General features: G+C 42.4%; 1 protein-coding gene across 4 annotated transcripts in view; it reads left to right on the top strand.

The window, feature by feature from the left end:
- Positions 1–20,910, top strand: part of NT5C2 (5'-nucleotidase, cytosolic II) — a 252,325-nt gene that overhangs the window by 148,383 nt on the left and 83,032 nt on the right. The gene's annotated exons all lie outside the window — the stretch shown is intronic.

Genomic DNA, 20,910 nt, shown 5'->3' with positions numbered 1-20,910 from the left:
TCTTTTCTGACACTTGTTGCTTACAGGTAAAAATCCTGTATTTTCTGCTAGAAAATCACTTAGAACCCCCAAACATTATATATATATTTTTTAGCAGAGACCCTAGGGAATAAAATGGTGATTGTTGCAATATTTTATGTCACACGGTATTTGCGCAGCGGTCTTTCAAACGCAATTTAAAAAAAAAAAATACAGTAATGAATTTAAAAAAAAAACCTAAGCAGTAAAGTTAGCCCATTTTTTTTCATCCAAAAGTTTTGATTACCTGTTTTTGTGTATTTATTATTTAAGATATTTTTTTTTTTTTTTTAAATTATACATACAAGTGAACTGATTGAAGGTTTGTTTTGTTTAATGTTTAAATGAAAAAAAATTTCTGTATTACTTAAGGCTGCTTTCACACTGGAGCGGGCATGCGTTGATGGTAAAACGCTGCTAGTTTTAGCGGCGCTTTACCGTCATTTTAGAGCTCTATTCGGCTGCTAGCGGGGCGCTTATAACCCAGCTAACGGCCGAGGAAGGGGTTAAATGCGCCCCTGAAGCGCCGCTGCCAAAACGCTTTGCAGGCGCTTCGGCAGCGGTGCGCATTCATTTCAATGGGCAGGAGTAGTGGAGCAGCGGTATACACCGCTCCAAAGATGCCGTTTGCAGGACTTTTTTTTACATCCTGCCAGCGCATCGCCTCAGTGTGAAAGCACTCGGGATATCACACTGAGACTGCAGGGGAGCCGTTTTACAGGCACTTTACAGGCGCTATTTTTAGCCCAAAAGCGCCTGAAAAACGCCCCAGTGTGAAAGGGGTTTAACTGTTAGATTTTATGAGATGAAGGGAAAAAAGAAAGGAAAAAAAAAAATCGGCATCACATATCGGCCATCGGCCACCGCGATTTCTAAATATCGGCATCGGCCAGAGAAAAACCCATATCGGTCGACCTCTAGACACCAGTACAAATAGAGGGGCGAGTCTTCCCAGCGGGTACACAACAGAAGGTGGATTCTTTCCCCACTCTGTCCAAATCTGAAAAAAAGTTTTTTCTTAAGCCTCATACACACGATCGGACTTCCATTTGACTTTTCTGTGGAGTTTTGTCCGAAGGGGCGTTGGCCGTGAACTTGTTCTGCATACACACTACAGAACTTTTTCAGCCAACATTCCCCAAATCATGTGGTATTTCAGCTCTTTACCGCCACCCCTTGGGAAACTTCTGCTTTTGTCTGATTTTTAGCATTGGTTCTGAGCATGCGTGTTTGTACTTTGGACTTTAGTCCTATGGACTTGTGTACACACGATCGGATTATCTTCCATCGGACATTTGTTGCCGGAAAGTTTGAGAACATGCACAGCGAACATTTGTCTGTTGTAAAACCGAAAACAATTGTCCGATGGAGCATACACAGGGTCGGATTGTCCGATAAAACAGGTCCGTCGGACCGTTGTTATAAAAAAATCTGATCGTGTGTATGGGCCTTTAGTGATACACTTTAACCCCTTCCCGCCGACCGTACGCACATCTGCGTACTCGGCTTTCCGGGGTTATACCGGGATGATGCCCGCAGCTGCAGGCATCATCCCGGTACCGTTGTGTCGAGCGGGCGATCGGCTACCCGTATATAACAACCGATGCGGCTAAAAGCCGCTTGGCTGTTATACCGGAGGAGCGGGAGGGGACATCCCCCCCTCCCGCCGCCTCCCGCCGCTCTTACCAGGCCTCCCGTGCGATCGGGAGACCCGGTGTCCAATCGTCTGCCTCCGGCGGCTGTGGGCGGGCTGGAACGAAGCCGTGGGCGGCTTCGTTCCAGCCTTCTCAATGTAAACGCGGAAGCGACGTCATGACTTTTAGACCACCCATCCCTCCATAAAGAGTACCTGTCACCACCTATTACTGTCACAAGGGATGTTTACATTCCTTGTGACAGCAATAAAAGTTAAAAAAAACCATTTTAAGTATAAAAATAAATAAAATAAATATATAAAAAAAAAAATTTTTAAAGCGTCCCCGTCCCCGCGAGCTCGCGCAGCGAAGAAAACGCATACGGAAGTCGCGCACGCATATGTAAACGGTGTTCAAATAACACATGTGAGGTATCGCCGCGATCGTCAGAGTGAGAGCAATAATTCTAGCCCTAGACCTCCTCTGTAACTCTAACCTGGTAACCGTAAAAAAAAATTTAAAGCGTCGCCTATGGAAATTCATAGCTACCATAGTTTGTCGCCATTCCACGAGTGCGTGCAATTATAAAGCCTGACATGTTTGGTATCTATTTACTCGGCGTAACATAATCTTTCACATTATACAAAAAAATTGGGGTAACTTTACTGTTTGGATTTTTTAAAATTCGTGGAAGTGTCCCTTTTCCAAAAATTTGCGTTTAAAACACCGCTGCACAAATACCGTGTGATATAAAATATTGCAACAATCTCCATTTTATTCTCTAGATTCTCTGCACAAAAAAAAATATATAATGTTTGGGGGTTCTAAGTAATTTTCTAGCAAAAAATATGGATTTTAACTTGTAAACACCAAATTTCAAAAATAGGCCTAGTCATGAAAGGGTTAAGTTGCATTTTAGACAGCTAGTGTATCACATAATGATTTCACAATGGGTCCTTAACCTATGGTTACACCATTTGCTTTTTGCACCTCCAATGTCTCTTCTGCAAGAAAACAGACCTACCTTCCTGTTTACAGACTTCTTTAGAATGTGCAGCTCTGTTTACATTCCGCCACAAATTTTGTGTGCTAGGATGACTGAACTCCTGCACATGTGCAGGCTAATGAAGATGAGCACAGCCCAGGACCCGAAAGAAGCCGGGTAGAAGATGACACCAAAGCCCTTGGACAGTTGAAGGGGAGGTGAGTATTGTGGGCTTTAGTTCTGCTTTACGTTATTAAAAATGCAAGTTTTCGAGATAACTTGGATCCTTTCTTCAGACTTTATAGGTTTACAAACTCCAACCTCCAAACTTTCTGCATTATTTAATGGCTGACGCATTACAATACTCTACCACTGCTATGATGAAAGAAGTAAAGGGCAAAATGCATAGCATTCTTATAACATTCCCATTTACTGCATTCTCTGGTGTCAACAAGGGCATTTCTCTTTCCAGTGCACTCATGCTTTGGGAGAAAGTCTATTTCAATCCCTCTGTATGAAGTTACTTGGGTCCACATAAGCTCATCCAACTTCATGTCTTAGCAGCATTCATTACATTAGAGAGATAGTACAGTGGTTGTGTTACAGCATTGGTATTGAATGGCAACTTATGGAAACATCAGAGTGTCAGGGATGAAAATGAGCCATCAATCAGGTGTGTTTACTTGTAAACAAGTTTGGGTGCCCTCATGACCATGCACTGTACAAAACCTGGCTATTGTGGTGACCTTTGATTTTGTAGTAGGATTTCTTACGCTTCCCAGGTTTGTCCAAATTAACCACTTGTCCTCTTGAAGATTTACCCCCCCCCCCCCTTCATGACCAGGCCATTTTTTTACGATAGAGCACTGCGTTACTTTAATTGACAATTGCACGGCCATGCAACGCTGTACCCAAATATAATGTATGTCATTTTTTTTCCCACAAATAGAACTTTCTTTTGGTGGTATTTAATCACCACTGCGTTTTTATTTTTTTTTTTGCGATATAAACAAAAAACTGACAATTTTGAAAAAAAAAAAAACTGTATTTACTTTCTGCTATAAAACATATCCAATCTTTTCTTTAAAAAAACAAAAAACTAAATTCTTCATAAATTTAAGCCAATATGTATTCTGCTACATGGTTTTTGGTAAAAAAAAATCCCAATAAGCATTTATTGATTGGTTTATGTGAATGTTATTGTGTCTAGTAACTATGGTATATATTTATGGAATTTGTATTTTTTATTTTAATTTTTTCAAATACTAGTAATGGCGGCGATCAGCAACTTCTAGCGGGACTGCGATATTGCAGCAGACAATCAGACACTGACACTTCTGACACTGGCTGGGAAGGGGTTAAACATCAGGGGCAATTAAAGCGTTAACTTTGTGCCTAGCCAGTGTATTTGTGTATACAGTGTGGTGCTCTCACTGGGGGGGAGAGATAGATTCTAGTCCCTGCAGGAACACAGAACCCATCCCTCCCCACCCCTTGTTTACATAGGCAGATCCCCGTTCTGTGTGGTTTACCAAGGATTGGCAGGTGTCAGAGGACATCAAGTGCCCGACACCCGTAGATCGGCTTCTGCTGTAAATAATCGCAGCAGAAGCGGCCCACGCGTGCCCCCTGCAGATGGTAGTGCAGGATTACATATATACACTTGATCCTGCGCAGAGCTTCAGCCCTGTAGCGGTAAAACTGCTATAAGGCGGTCAGCAAGTGGTTAAAGTAAAGTTTTGGTTGGAGTACAACTTAATTAGTTTGATCATATCAGAAAAACTTTTTGTTAACAGGTTGGTACTTCAATGGCACACAACAAAAATGTTTAAAATATAATGAGTTTATTTAACATACATTAAAAAGCACACCCACAAATATAGCAACATTAAAAATACATAGTCCTATTGGGATCATGATCTATCATCACAACAGATGACCAAAGGACAAATGTTTGAACCCCAACGTGTTTTATTTCATCCAGAATCTTCATCAGGGGATATAATGTCCAAGTCTAAATATAAACACAATATTCATTAAGTCTATCATGAAGACATAGAGGTCATCCCATTCGTTACACATATGCCCCGTGCACACGGTCGGATTTTCCGACGGAAAATGTGAGATAGGACCTTGTTGTCGGAAATTCCGACCGTGTGTAGGCTTCATCACACATTTTCCATCGGATTTTCCGACACACAAAGTTTGACAGCAGGATATAAAATTTTCCGACAACAAAATCCGTTGTCGGAAATTCCGATCGTGTGTAAACAAATCCGACGGACAAAGTGCCACGCATGCTCAGAATAAATAAAGAGATGAAAGCTATTGGTCACTGCCCCATTTATAGTCCCAGCGTACGTGTTTTACGTCACCGCGTTTAGAACAATCGGATTTTCTGACAACTTTGTGTGACCGTGTGTATGCAAGACAAGTTTGAGCCAACATCCGTCGGAAAAAATCCTAGGATTTTGTTGTCGGAATGTCCGAACAAAGTCCGACCGTGTGTACGGGGCATTAGATGAGAATGAACATTTACTTAGCCTGTGGTATGTACTACTCAATATGAAAAATGTAGACATAGCCCATCCCAGCATGGAATCCCTAAGAAGCTGAAATAATGCACCAAAAGGTGAAAAATCTAGATGTTAAAAGGATAAAAAAAGAATGCAAAAAATGATGACTGGAGAGCATGTACAGTGGGTAAAATAAGTATTGAACATGTCACCATTTTTCTAGGTAAATATGCTTCTAAAGGTGCTATTGACATGACATTTTCACCACATGTTGGTAACAACCCATGAAATCCATACATACAAAGAAACCAAAAAAAAATACATTCAGAAAATAAGCTATGTGTAATAAAATGGAATGACACAGGGAAAAGGTATTGAACACTTGAAGAAAGAGAGGTACAAAGGGCTTTGAAAGCCAAGAAACCAGCTGAAATCAGTATTTAGTATGAAATTAGTATTAAGAAAGCAATCCTGCCCCTTCTAAGTGCAAATTAATATCAGCTGGTTAAGTCTCAACTTATGGCCCTAAAAAGGTGTCTCATTACCAAGGTGTCATGCAAGAAACATCTCATGATGGTTAAAGCAAAGAGCTCTTTCAAGACCTTTGTAACCTCAGTGTTGCAAAACATACTAATGACATTGGTTACAGAATGATTTCTGAATGTTCCATTGAGCACTGTTGAGGGCCATAATCCAAACGTGGAAAGAACATTTCACCATAAACTGGCCGCGACCAGGTGTTCTTCACAAGATTTCTGACAGAGGAGAAAAAGAATTATCAGAAGAGTTGTCCAAGAGCCAAGGACCACTTCAGAGAGCTTCAGAAAGATCTGGAATTAGCACTCAACCGCCATGGCCTGTATGCACGCTCACCACGCAAGACTCCATTGCTGAAGAAAAAAACATGTTGAAGGTTGTTGAAAGTTTGCTGCACAACATTTAGGCAAGCCTGTGAAACACTGGGAGAATATAGTCTGGTCAGATGAGACCAAAATTGAACTCTTTGGATGCCATAATACACACCATGTTTGGAGGTCAAATGGCACTGCACATCACTCCAAAAACACCCCCATACCAACAGTGAAGTTTGGAGATGGAACCTTCAAGATTTGAAGACTGTGTGGAAGAATGGGCAAAAATCACACCTGAGAAATGCATGTGACTAGTTTCTCCATACAGGAGGCGTCTTGAAGCTGTCATTACCAACAAGGGATTTTGTATGAAGTATTAAATGCATATTCAATACTTTTCCTTGTCTCATTCCATTTTATTACACATAACTTAATTTCTTAATGCATTTTTTTGGTTTCTTTGTATGTTTGGATTGCATTGGGTTGTTAGCGACATGTGGTGAAAATTTCATGTCAATAGCAACCTTAGAAATATATTTACCTAGAAAAATAGTGACGTGTTCAATACTTTTTACCCGCTGTATATGTTAAGCAATCAACCATATAAGGTGTAAAAGAAAAATAAAAAAATTTAAAGCACCAATCTCTGCTGGAGATATTTATTTTTTTCATATTTTAACAATTGAATTTTCTTCTTTTATGCTTTTACACGTTGGCATTATTATTCTGTCTCCAGCAGAGATTGGTGCTGTAAGTTATTTTTTTTCACCTGTCACCTATACCATCTGTACAGTGGCAACCACCCCAACCTAGAACTAGCCTTTACAGTAACGTTCACATGGAAGGGCAATGCACATCACAAACAAAAGATTTTACAGAACATTTGCCAGCCAGCCTGCGAAACAACCAAATTGACCCGTCTAACAATTTACATTAAAAACAGAGCGTTTTGTTTGCACACATTTGCAAATATGTGCATAAGCTGCAGTGCCCACGTCAAGGCTCCTCTGCAAACTGCAGTCCTAACTCTATACATTTCCAGAGTATTCTAAGTTGGAGCACATATAGCAGTAGGATAGTATAGGGCAGGTGTGCCTGGAGGGAGCCCACTCATTAAAGGAACTGGGACGCAAAAACCCTTGCTGGGTGTCACGTACATCCCTGTGCCTTTTAAGGAGTACTGGGAAATCTTTTGTTTGCTTGTGATGTCACTTACACCAGGTCTCATGCTTTATGACTGACTGCAATGTACCTTGCACTAGTTCTTGGTTACCCATAGCAACCACATTCTTTTTCCTGCTTGTCTTGCTGAATAAACCTTTTTGTTTTGGCTTGCTTCATATCCGCCTGTGCTTTACTTACCCTGTTCCTTCATACGCCAGAAATATCATCATGCACCCCTTTGAATGACTTCAGACCAGGCTTAGAACTGTTTGGCAACTTTTACTTTACTTCTCATGGCAAAACAAACAATGAACATAACAAAGTCCAGAGCCTAAACTGACTAGGTGGCTGCCCAGGCATACCTTTTTTCAGGTGCTAGTCCAAAGCCCAGTCCAAGATCCTGTCCAAGGCCTTGTAGTGTCCACCGGAACACTGGTTCATCACATTCTGATTCTTGGGTTCTCTGGTTCCCTGTACTGTTGTGCTTCTTTCTTTTCAAGCTCCTGCTGGACTCAGAAGCTGCTCTCAGAGCCAGACCTTCCTTCTATTTATGTATCACACAGGGAAGGCCAGCCCAAGACCAAAAAGCCCAGGAACTCCACACTAAAAGTTAACCCTTTCCCCAGGCTGGGCTAACCAACTACCTAACTAATACACAACACTGTAGGCAACCTGCCTGCATGCCCACCTAACATAGGTCATGCTTGAATTGGCTACATTGCTTGCAAATAGAGTCCTATACAGCCAGTTACAAAGTGTTTGTTTGTAATATTAAAAAGAAAGTGTTAATATTAAAAAGAAAGTTAGAAAAGTAATAGATGAAGGCAGGAACTACTGACTCTTTTATGTACTACATTGTTTTAGTCCTTCTAATTTCTGAACCACTGCAAGTTGTGTTCAAACAAAATTCACTTAAATCCTTTTTTATTGAAAAAATTCACATTAAAAACAACAGATCCAGACATGAACCGGGACTGACATATCCAGCATCTACACAGTCCTTAAATTTATCACATTTGTACAGTAATCCACATAGAACGCAAAGAAAATGATCGTCCATAAAATGCCCTCCTTTATCAAAGAGATGTTCGAAAGTTTTTCCCTTTTTCCCCCTTACCACCCCCCTGCCCCCACCTATACAACCCCCTCCCTCTCCCTTCCCCCCAATCCTCCTATACCTCATTCTCCCACACCGCCATTCATTCTATGCTCCTCCCACATCACCCAAAGCCTCCATATTTTCTCAAATTTTTTATAATTACTTCTTTTCTTATATATATATATTTCTCTCTACTGACTTCCTCCTTTACTTCCTTCACCCATTCCTCGAACGTCGGGGGTTCTTTACTCTGCCAGTTCTTAGCTATAAGCTTTTTCCCTTGAAACAGGCACCTAACTATTGCGGTTTGTATATCCCTCGCGGGCTGTTGATCCTCCATCAGGCCCAAAAGACAGGTCCTGGCACCCATGCTCAGTGATGTCTTGAAAATGGCATTAATCCTGTCCACTATACGTTTCCAATATCTGTACAATTTGGGGCAACGCCAGAACATATGAAACAGATCTCCCCTCTCACCTCCACACCTCTGGCACCCCGCGTCTACCCTCCTCCCCATCCTAAACATCTTTAGGGGCGTAAAATACGCCCTATATATCAGATATAAATGAGACACTGCCTGTGATGGAGAGAGGGAGACCCTAGGTCCAGATGATAAAACATACTCCCATTGCCTGTCCGACATTGACCCAACCTCCTCCTCCCATTTCTTCCTATTTTTGTCTGCCGCCCTGACCCCCTGGACCGAACCTCTCAGACTACTGCACATATCTGAAATTAAGCCTTTCGTGGAATCTGCATCGACCAGCTTTCTAAGAGAGATCATATCGCTCCATAATGGCTCCTTGCCGTTAAATTGTGCGTCTAGGGCATGCCTTAATTGCAAGTATCTGTAGAATGATCGATTGGGGATTGCAAATTCAACCACTAGCTCCTGGAATGTTTTTAATTTCCCAGCTTTATACAGCTGTGATAGAAAATGGATGCCCTGCCGATCCCATTCCTCAATCTTCCCCATTATTTTTAACTCCTTAAGCTTGCTATTTTCCCACAATGGGGAAAACTCAGAGAAATCCACATATCCCAATGTTTTTTTTAACCTTAGTCCAACTCTTGACCATCAACCGGATGGTGGGACATCTAGTATCAAAGGAGTCCGCCTCCAGCGCTCCTACTATAGTATCATGGTTAGTGTCGTTTAATAGTACACTGTTCCTCGCTACCCATTTCCTGGGCCTGTTACACCCTCCTATATGCTGGACCTGTGATGCCAAAAAGTAGCATCCCGGATCCGGCACTCCCAATCCGCCCATCTCTCCCGGTCGCCGGAGCGTCTGCAAGCCGATTCTTGCTACCCCACCCTTCCAGATCAGCTCTCTAAATAGGCTATCCATTTTGTTAAACCAGCGTTTAGTGATCCAAACAGGAGAGTTGTGTAAAATATATAGAATTTGCGGCATCCAAACCATTTTTTATCAGATTACAGCGCCCGGCGACCGACAGAGGCAATCGTCCCCACACCCGACATTTCTGTTTAAGTTTTCTCATTAATGGGACTAAGTTTTCTGCGATATATTGTTCTGGATCCCTTGAGATGTTAATCCCCAGGTATTTCAACTGATTCACTACCTTAATTTGTGGGGTTTGGTACAGAAGGGGCTCCGTCAGGGGGTCTATGGGTAAAATTGCTGACTTTTCCCAATTCATTTTTAACCCGGAAAATTGGCCAAAATCCTCAATTATCCCCATGGCAGTTCTTATTGAGTCCTGTGTGTCCCCTAAGAACAGCTAAATATCGTCCGCGTACATTGCTATTTTCTCCTCTCCCCTCCTTCTTTTAAACCCCTGAACCTCCTGAGACGCCCTTATAGCCGCAGCCAGTGGCTCCATTGCCAGAGCGAACAAGAGGGGTGACAAAGGACACCCCTGCCTGGTGCCCCTTCTTAATTGGAACCAATCTGAACATTCTCCATTTACTCTGATCTTTGCTTTTGGCTTGTCATATAAAAGACTCAGCCAATGAACGAAGCTTGGGCCAAATTGGAATTCCGCCAGCACCTTCCAAATATAATGCCACTCCAGGCAGTCAAATGCCTTGGTTGCATCTAACGAGAGGAGCGCTCTCTTACCACTGTTTACTGTGGGAATCTGCAGATTTAAATATACTCGTCTTATGTTCGTACTTGTAGCTCTGTCCGGAATAAACCCGGTTTGATCTATATGAATTAATTTTGAAATTATTTTCTTTAGCCTTGTTGCCAGGGCCTTTGCCAGAATCTTCACGTCCGAACATAATAATGATATCGGTCTGTATGATGCCACTTCTAACGGATTTTTCCCCTCCTTCAGCAACATTATTATGATAGCTTCTGTCATAGACGCAGGTAAATTACCGTCCTTCTTAGTGCCGTTTAGTACTTCCAAAAGCATGGGGAGCAAAAAATCCCCATACCTTTTGAAAATTTCTATGGGTAAACCATCGGTGCCAGGGGCTTTCTGGTTAGCCATATCTGCCACAACCCTTTGTAACTCTACTAGTGTCAGAGGGGCCTCCAACATTTCCCGATCCTCTTTCGCAAGCGGGGTTAACTTAAGCTGTCCAAAAAAAACCTTAATTTCTCCCGTCACGTCTACCTGTGCCGAACTATATAGATTTTTAAAATATTCTCTAAACTCTTCTAATATTTCTGGGTTAGTGTTTTTTATTATTCCCTCTCTTCCTTCAATTGCTGGTATGTAATTTGGAAGGCCATTGGCCCTGATAATCAGTGCCAAAGTCTTCCCCACACACTTCCCCTCACAGGCAAACCTCCGTTTTTGAAGTAGCTTTTTCCACCCCATCTTTTCCATCACCGTTCTGCTATACTCATTTTGCCTCTCTACTCACTCCTCATATCTGGATAGGGTCGGTGCCTCAACATACCGTTCTTCTGCCCTTCTAACCCTCTCCTTTTTAGAACTTTTAGTTCTTCTATCTGTGATTTTTTCTTAGTATAGGATATTTTTTGTATCAGGATCCCCCGGAGAAAAGCCTTCAGGGCATCCCAAACTATCCCTAATGGAGCAGTGCCTATATTCAAATCTGCAAACTCCGCCAGCTTCTCCACTACAGTGCCCGCGTCCTCGATAATCTCGAGCCAAAAGGGATTTACCTTCCAGTCGCCCTTGTTAAGGCCTCTCTCACCCTTTAGGTCAATCAACACTGGCGAGTGGTCCAAAATCCCCCTTGGCTCGTAGACTATTTTTTCTACCATGTCTAGCGATTCCTCCTTGCCCAACACTAGGTCTATCCTGGACAGGGTGGCATGTGTCCTGGAGTGACAGGAGTATTGTCTCACCTCGGGATGCCTCTCTCTCCAGATGTCCATCAATCCCACTTCATCACAATATTGAGAAAGGGGGCTCTTAGGTTTTCCTCTACCCAACTTTTTTGATGGGAACCTATCTGTCTCATTGTTCATGGTCATGTTGAAATCCCCGACCGCTACTACCGGGACCCCTAAGAAGCCTGCCATAAATTCAGTTAGGTCATCCAAAACCTCCCTCCCAAAAGGGGGAGGAATATAAATATTAGCTAATACACATTTCCTGTTCTCAATTGTGCAATATAGAAAAATATACCGGCCCAATACATCCACCTTACTCTGGCTGCAGGAGAAGGCCAGCCCTGATTTTATCAAGACACTCACCCCCTTTGAGTACGAGGTGTGAGTGGAATGAAACTGTATCTGAAATTTTTTATGGATCATTATCTTAATTGAATCCTTATCCAGGTGCGTCTCCTGCAGGCACAGTATCTGAACCCCCCCTTTATCAGCGATAGAGAGGATTGACTGCCTTTTTAAAATGTCTTTAACTCCCCGAACGTTCCAGGAACATATAGTGAGCTTCTTTTTTAAGTTCCCAGTACTATTAAAGCCACCTCTATCATGCATCAGTGAATCCTATGTCCTTGTGTCTCTTAACAAAATTGAACCAACTCTTAATGTGACTCCAGTGATATTTGTGGGTTAAACTTCTCCCTGCTTCTCCTCCCCTTACTTCAAAAACAACCTTCCCCCCTCCCCACCACACACCCATGCACACATTCCTCCCCTCCCTTCCCCCACCCAACCACCCAACCACCCCTCCCCCCTACCCCCCAACTATTTTTTACCCCATTGCCCAATTTTGGGCCTACCCCTGTGGCTTCTATAGTGACCGGCCACATTTAATTAAGGTGAGAAAAACAAAGCTACACCCCCCGGACCCAGTAAGAGGGGAGCTATCCCCATTGTTTCCATTGTGCCTATAAAACCTTAAATTTACATACTCCCCCTTCCCACACCCCCCTATATCAATAGAAATATACGTATTACAACACCAAAAAAAAAAACACCCCAGGAGGAGCAGGAAAAAAAAAAAAGGGTCCATTCTTTGACTTCCAAGTTCCTTGCTTTTTCTACCTTTCCTCTTCTCGCTGTACTCTTCCCAAATTTCTCTCTAGCCAGGATGCAACTTCGGTGGGAGTGTCAAAATAATGTGTTTCCCCCAATACCACTATACGCAGACGTGCTGGATATAATAATGCATAATTAATCTTTAGCTGCTGAAGCTTACACTTGCATTCAAAAAATGTGTCCTAGTGGCCACTCTGTGTGCACGCTCAATGGCGAAAAATTCTGAGAGTGATTCTCTCCCAAAACTTTCCTTTAACCAATCTTCCATAAATTTAACAGCATTATTGCCTTCGCAGCCCTCAGGTAGACCCAGCACCCTTAAATTCTCTCTGCGTAGCCTGTTTTCCATACTGTCCATTTTTTGCATGCATTCATTAAGTTGTTTTTTCATAGCTGAGACTTCCTGTCTTAAAGGGAAAGCATCATCCTCCATCTGGCTAATCCTGTCTTCCAGGGCTGCTGTTCGAGTGCAGACCGCCTACATATCCTTCTTTACCGACACTAATTCATCTTTGAAGCTTTCCATTTGTGCTGATAAGCCAGTGATAGATACTTTGCAGCTATTTACTGCTAAGAGAATATCTCTCAATGACGGCTCCTTCTCAGCTATAAGTATTACTCCGTCATCTCCTATCTCCGTATTTGGGCCAGGACCCCCCTCCACCATACCACTCGTCCCTGGATCCAATGATACATTCGCAGCTGCACCCCCAATGGGGGCTACGCTTCTCCCCGGCTGGCTAGTTTGGGGTTGGGTCCCCCCTGCATGACTGCTCTTTTTAGGTGTCATACTTGCCATTTGATTCGGTGTATGGGCAAAACGCTCCAATTTGGCAGCAACCTGGCTTCCTTTCTCTTTGGTGTTACGCTGTGCTAGAGCCCCTGTGCCCTCCTGTGCTGATGCCTCCTCCAGCCCCTTCTTTCTGGTTATGGTGGGCCGTTTTTTTCCTTTTCCTTTTTTCTTTCCTTTCCCCTCCCTTCCTTTACAGTGTGTATACGTCTGTGTATATCCCTCAACGAGGGTTGTCACTGCCTCACTCTCCTCTGGCTGTGAGATGCTAAGTGTCCCAACACAGTAAAGACATTTCAAGTTGCCACAAAAGTTGCTAAACAGGCTAGCATCAGCCCTCTCACTATGACTTCCAGCTCCCACTTATGCAGGTCACTCACCCCTCCAGTACAGGGTTGACGGGGCACAGGTCGGCTCTACTCACACGGCAGCCATCGCCGCTCCTGCTCAATCCCGAGCCGGCGCGCTCCCCTCTCTCTCACACAGGCGGCGCACAGTTGTCAGTCCTCCCGAGAGAGCTCCGAGCGCGAGGCTTGTTCTGCTGCTGCTAACGGCTCCCCTCCACTCCTTGCACAGCGTCCGACGTCCCAGGAAACAACAGGCTCCACGAGGATGTGTGAGCAGCGTCTACCACACCTCATTACCCTGGTGTATTCGTCATAGGAACGGGGGTTGAGCAGGGACTAGGTCCGGCTGCACCTTTCTCCCTCACCTCAGCATCCGGTCACGCCCCTGAGACTTGTGTTCTAACAAAATTCAGCACTTTATTTTTCTTTAGTACTTGTAGGCTAAGCAAAAAACATATTGGGCATGTTGGCTGATTCCAATACATTAGCAAAGTCTTTGGGTTACCTCTTGGATATATCCTGCACCCTTTTATGAAAGTGTAACTTCACTCTCCCAGTCAACATAGATTTTTTTTTTTTAATCCTCATGCTGCTAGCATTAGCAAAATAGATAGGAAAGTGTATCATATTTACGTGTTTTAAACTTTTTTTTTTTTTAGCTACACCATAAGAACGATCATAGCGGCTGTTCTGCTTTACTTACCCTGTTCCTTCATACGGCAGAAATATCATCATGCACCCCTTTGAATGACTTCAGACCAGGCTTAGAACTGTTTGGCAACTTTTACTTTACTTCTCATGGCAAAACAAACAATGAACATAACAAAGTCCAGAGCCTAAACTGACTAGGTGGCTGCCCAGGCATACCTTTTTTCAGGTGCTAGTCCAAAGCCCAGTCCAAGATCCTGTCCAAGGACTTGTAGCGTCCACCGAAACACTGGTTCATCACATTCTGATTCTTGGGTTCTCTGGTTCCCTGTACTGTTGTGCTTCTTTCTTTTCAAGCTCCTGCTGGACTCAGAAGCTGCTCTCAGAGCCAGACCTTCCTTCTATTTATGTATCACACAGGGAAGGCCAGCCCAAGACCAAAAAGCCCAGGAACTCCGCACTAAAAGTTAACCCTTTCCCCAGGCTGGGCTAACCAACTACCTAACTAATACACAACACTGTAGGCAACCTGCCTGCATGCCCACCTAACATAGGTCATGCTTGAATTGGCTACATTGCTTGCAAATAGAGTCCTATACAGCCAGTTACAAAGTGTTTGTTTGTAATATTAAAAAGAAAGTGTTAATATTAAAAAGAAAGTTAGAAAAGTAATAGATGAAGGCAGGAACTACTGACTCTTTTATGTACTACACTGTTTTAGTCCTTCTAATTTCTGAACCACTGCAAGTTGTGTTCAAACAAAATTCAGCACTTTATTTTTCTTTAGTACTTGTAGTCTAAGCAAAAAACATATTGGGCATGTTGGCTCACTCTGATTTCAATACATTAGCAAAGTCTTTGGGTTACCTCTTGGATATATCCTGCACCCTTTTATGAAAGTGTAACTTCACTCTCCCAGTCAACATAGATTTTTTTTTTAATCCTCATGCTGCTAGCATTAGCAAAATAGATAGGAAAGTGTATCATATTTACGTGTTTTAAACTTTTTTTTTTTTTTAGCTACACCATAAGAACGATCATAGCGGCTGTTCTGCTGCTTGATTGTTCTTATGGGCGGCAAGAGGGGACGTCTCCCACCGCCCTCTGGTGCTTCTACCGACTCACCGCTTCCATTGGTGAGTCGCAGACGGGACCTGCCGCTCCCGGATGGTGACCATAGAGATTTCCGGCGGACCAGATGGTCGCCGGAGTCTCTGTGATCATTCGGATGCGGGGCTCGATAATATGACGTCACGCCCAGCCTCTGCATTCAAACAAACGGTGCTGACTCGGCTGGGAAGCCGAGATCGTTTTTATTTTTTAAATTTTATTTCAGGCTTTCCAGCCTAGAGGTGAGATGTGGGGTCTTATTGACCCCATATCTTACTGTAGAGGACCGATCATGCCATATTCCTATTACAAGAGATGTTTACATTCCTTGTAATAGGAATAAAAGTGATCAAAAATGTTTTTTTTTAATTGTCAAACTAAAAACAAAAAAGTAAAATTAACAATAAAAAAAAAAAAAAAAAAGTTTTAAAGCGCCACTGTCCCCGTGTTCTCGCATGCAAAAGTGAACGCATACATAAGTCCCGTCCACATATGAAAACAGTGTTCAAACCACACATGTGAGGTATCGCAGCGAGCGTTAGAGCGAGAGCAATAATTCTAGCCCTAGACCTCCTCCAACTCAAAACATGTAACCGGTAAAAATTTTTAAAGCGTCGCCTATGGGGATTTTTAAGTACCAAAGTTTGGCGCCATTCCACAATTTTGAAGCGTGACATGTTAGGTATCTATTTACTCCTCGTCGTCTTTTTTCACATTATGCAAACAAATTGGACTAACTTTACTGTTTTTTGTTTTGAAGCACAAAACTTTAAAAAAAAAAAAAAAAAAAAAAAAGCGTTTGAAAAATTGCTGCGCAAATACCATGCAAGATAAAAAGATGCAACGACCGCCATTGTATTCTCTAGGGTCTTTGCTAAAAACATATAATGTTTGGGGGTTCTAATGTAATTTTTTTGGAAAAAAATTATGATTTTTATATGTAGGAGAGAAATGTCAGAATTGGCCTGGTTGGCAAGTGGTTAAACTCAGCTGGCCGGGCCACTTTTGCAATTTTTCATTGCTTTTTTTTGTTTTTCCCTTATGCCTTTTAGAGTTTGTAATAGACCCCCTCAAGCCATATATTTTCTGAAAGCACGTGACCTGTAGAATAAAAAAAAGTGCTACTGATTTGTTTAGGCCCTGCAATCGTTGCGCGAATGTTTAGCAAAGCGCTATTTTCACAAAGAAAACACTATAATCCATTATTGGTGCACAACATAATCTTACAAAATTCCTGCTAAGTTCTTAGGACTTGTTCACATGGGGCATACTAAAGTGTATGCCCATGGAGGGCTGTGTTTACCCACATGTGGGTGCCCAGGTGTTCCCTGTATCCCCATGTAGGCAGTCCCATTCATGTCATTTGGGATGCATTGGCTGCATGGTCACAGTTGCTGCGCCCAGTCTGACATCCATGTGGGTGCACGACCCGAATGCAGGCAGTATGAGATCATGCACTGGGACATGCACTTAGACCAACATGGATGTCAATTTTGGAGCAACGGCTGTGTTTGTGTATTAACTACATCCCAGATGACATCAATGAGATGGCCTGAACAGGGATGCACAGAACACCTGTGCATCGCTGAGCAGGTAAACACAGCCTTGCAGGGGTGTATGCTGTGGTATGCCCTGTGTGAACAAGGCCAAAGGCACCTTTCACACGGGTGCCTCCGTTTAACGGACTCCACTTGCTCAGCGGGGGATCGCTCCACTAATTCCCACTGAGCAGGCGGATGACAGGTCCGTCTCCGCTCACTGTGCAGAGCTGAGACAGACCCAGTCCCGCTCTCAACTATGGGAAGATCAGGTGAAAATGGACCGCCTGTCCGTTTTCATCTGATCCTATCCGATCTGCCAGACGGATGGAAAATAGGACCACCGTCCGTCCTGGATTTTGCAGAAAATATCGGATCAGATAGCGTTGGATGTCAGCAGACATGTCACCGCTGACATCTGCCACTCCATAGGGGTAAATGGAAGGTCCAATGAGGTCCACCTGAAAAACTGACAGGTAGACCTGATTGGACAGTCCGTGTAAAAGGGGCCTTACTATGGTGTTTTTTTTTTTTTTCAAATATTTTTTTTTTGGGTGAGATACTAGAGGTCTAAAGAGACCCTTCATGTGTTTTTTTTTTTTTTTGTTTTTTTTTTGTTTTTTTTTGAGACAGAGAAAGGGACTGAAGACAGTCCTTCTCTGCATCCTGAAAGCTGCACTGTACTTATGAATAGAGAGATGATTCCTATTCATTCACAAAACTGGAGTATAGTAAACAATATTTACTATTCTCCAGTGATCAATGGACATAGGCGCGATCAAGACTGATCGCTCACTATGTCCATCCAAGGAAAGGAAGGGGGGTGGTAAACATGTTTACCAAGCCCCCTCCCTCACACACCGATCTCCATCCTGACAGGACAGTTTCGATTTGCCCAGCAGAAGCTGCAGCCAGCGGGAGGGGAAGGAGGGAGAGCTGGCTGTGGTTTTTTGGGGGGAATGATATATATATATATATATATATATATATATATATATATATATATATATATATATATATATATATATATATATATATATATATATATATATATATATATATATATATATATATATATATATATATATATTGTTTTAAATGATATCTGATACTAGTTTATGAAACCTGATAAAATGTTATAGCGGCTAAATAAATATAATTGGTGGAGGTCAACATACATAGTAAAGCATGTTTTTTTATTTTCTGTTCGTGTGACGTTAGTGCGAGGGGCGTTCAAGTGAAACAGAGCCTTTTAAATTTTACAGGTATAAGAAGGGATGCTAGCGTGGTGGTACTACACACAGTAGTAAGTGACAAGTGCGTCCAATTACTGATGGGCGGCACACATGTCGCGGGCCGGCTGATAGACCGTTAATCAAGATGGCAAATCTTGTTAGTGCAGTGGAAGCATGTGGGCTCACCATCAGCAAAACATTTTTTAACAATTACGTCTGCAGGTAAAGTGGTAGCAAGTGTTTTCTGGGACAAACATGACATCCATGTGGATTTTCTAGCCCTTGGTGCAACTATTAAAAGTAAATATTCCTATCATGTTCTGAGTGATGTGCATAAGCGTCTGCAGGAAAACGGCCTGGTTTGATCACTAAGGGGGGCCTGTTTCTCCAGGACACCGCACAAGCTCATACTGTTCACCGCACTACACAATACAGTAACTTGGCTGGGAGATATTGCCACATCCCCCTTTCTGCCCGGACCTCGCTCCGAGTGATTTCCACCTTTTGGACCCCTAAAAGAGTTCCTCGGAGGTCAGCGTTTCAGCACTGTGATGACGAAGTGAAACAGGCTGTCCTAGGATGGTTCAGGCCTACTGACAAATCTTTCTATGCCAAAGATTTCCAGGCATTAGTTAAAAGCTGGGATAAGTGTATAAATGTACCAGGCGAGTATGTTGAAAATAAATGCAGTTTCCACTCCTTGAAATTCGTTCTTTTATTTATATAAACTCAAAAGTCCCAGTTTGATTTGAACCCCCATCGTATAAAGCTAAGAATTTCTCAGTGTAGAGTTAATTTTTTGTGCCCCTACTGCTCTCCGCAACATTTTAACTGTAACAACTTTCTCTACCGCACTGTTACTAATTACCATTGAGAACATCCTGTTCTGTTACAGCAGCTGCAGAATCCAAATCTGTGAAATCTGAGGGGGGAGAACCTAAAATTAATACACCACTGTGTTTGTTGGACTAGTGCCAGATTGTTGTGTGGCCTTCAACTAGACTTGGCCTGGGGGGGGAGTATGTGATCTGTTTCACAATGGCAGACAGCACAAAGTCATATAACTATCAGTATGACAGCAGGTCTTGTTAAGTGATGAGTGCGCCGTCTCTGCTCAACCGTTGCAATGATTACACAGCAGTCAGACAAGACCTCTTAACTCAGGAAATCCTCTCCAACAAGTCTGACTTACTACAGAGTAACAGCTAATTTAAAACGAATTGCATAATAGAATTATTTTAAGCATCTTGAATGATATTCAAAATATTTGCAGAGTTCTGCATATGCTTTCAGTTTTGATTGCTCACTAGCTGTATTCCCACCAGATTTAGTTGATTGGATTTTCACTTGAAGCTGCTATGAGTATAATAAAAGTACCAAAAAAACAGCAAGCACTGTGCAGAATGTGTTTTCCTTCTGTCTGGTTCTGGAACATAATTTTCACACTTGAGGCTAGATGTATCATTACCACTTACTGACCACTCTATAGCAGTTTTACGGCTACAGGGCAGCAGCTGTGCGCCGGATTATATATATATATTATATAATTCTGGACTACGCCTGCGGGGGGCGCACGTGCAACACCAGCACACCACTTCTGCTATGAATAATCACAGCAGAAGCCGATCTGCAGGTGCTAGGCACTCAATGTCCTCCAGCTCCCACCAATCGTTGGTAAACAACACAGAATGGGGCTCTGCCTATGTAAACAAGGCAGATCGCCATTCTGACAGGGGGAGAAGAGATCGATCCTGAGTCTCTGCAAAGCAGGGACTTAAATCTATCTCTTCTCTTAGAAAAAGCAGCACATACAGTACACCAAAACACTGGTTAGGCACACATTAAACCCTTTGATTGACCTAGATGTTTAACCCCTTCCCAGCCAGTGTCATTAGTACAGTGACAGTGTATATTTTAGCATTGATCACTGAATTAGTGTCACTGGTTCCAGGCAAAGTGTCAGTTAGTGACCAGTTGTTCCCTGCAATATCGCAGTCCCTCCTATAAGTTGCTGATCGCCACCATTACTAGAATAAAAAATAAAAATAAAAAATTCCAGTGTATATATATCCCAAAGTTTGTAGACGCTATAATGTTTGCGTAAACCAATCAATATATGCTTATTGGGATTTTCTTACCAAAAATATGTAGCAGAATACATATTGACCTAAATTATGAGGAAATTCGATTTTTTTTTTTCATTCTCTTATTGGATATGTTTTATAGCCGAAAATGAAGGGGGGGGGGGGGGGGGGGGTTTCAAAATTGTCACTTTTTTTGTTTTGTAGCGCTAAAAAAAAAAACCCAGAGGTGATCAAATATAACCAAAAAAAAGCTCTATTTGTGGGGGGAAAAAAAGGTAAAAAATTTTAGTACAGTGTCGCACAACCGCGCAATTGTCAGTTAAAGTAACTCAGTGTCATATTGCAAAAAATGGCCTGGTCATGAAGGGGGGTAAATCTTCTGGCGGTCAAGTGGTTAAAGGGCAACTCCACTTTCATGGGAAAAAGTAACAACTAAAAAAATAATACAGCGTATACAATTACTAAACAAGCCATATTGTAATTGAAAAAATGAC

The sequence above is a fragment of the Aquarana catesbeiana genome, linkage group LG08 (assembly GCF_042186555.1).
Source record: "Aquarana catesbeiana isolate 2022-GZ linkage group LG08, ASM4218655v1, whole genome shotgun sequence".
Classification (NCBI taxonomy): domain Eukaryota; kingdom Metazoa; phylum Chordata; class Amphibia; order Anura; family Ranidae; genus Aquarana; species Aquarana catesbeiana.
Note: the sequence above shows the minus strand (reverse complement) of the source record. Positions and strands in the feature narration are given on the sequence as shown.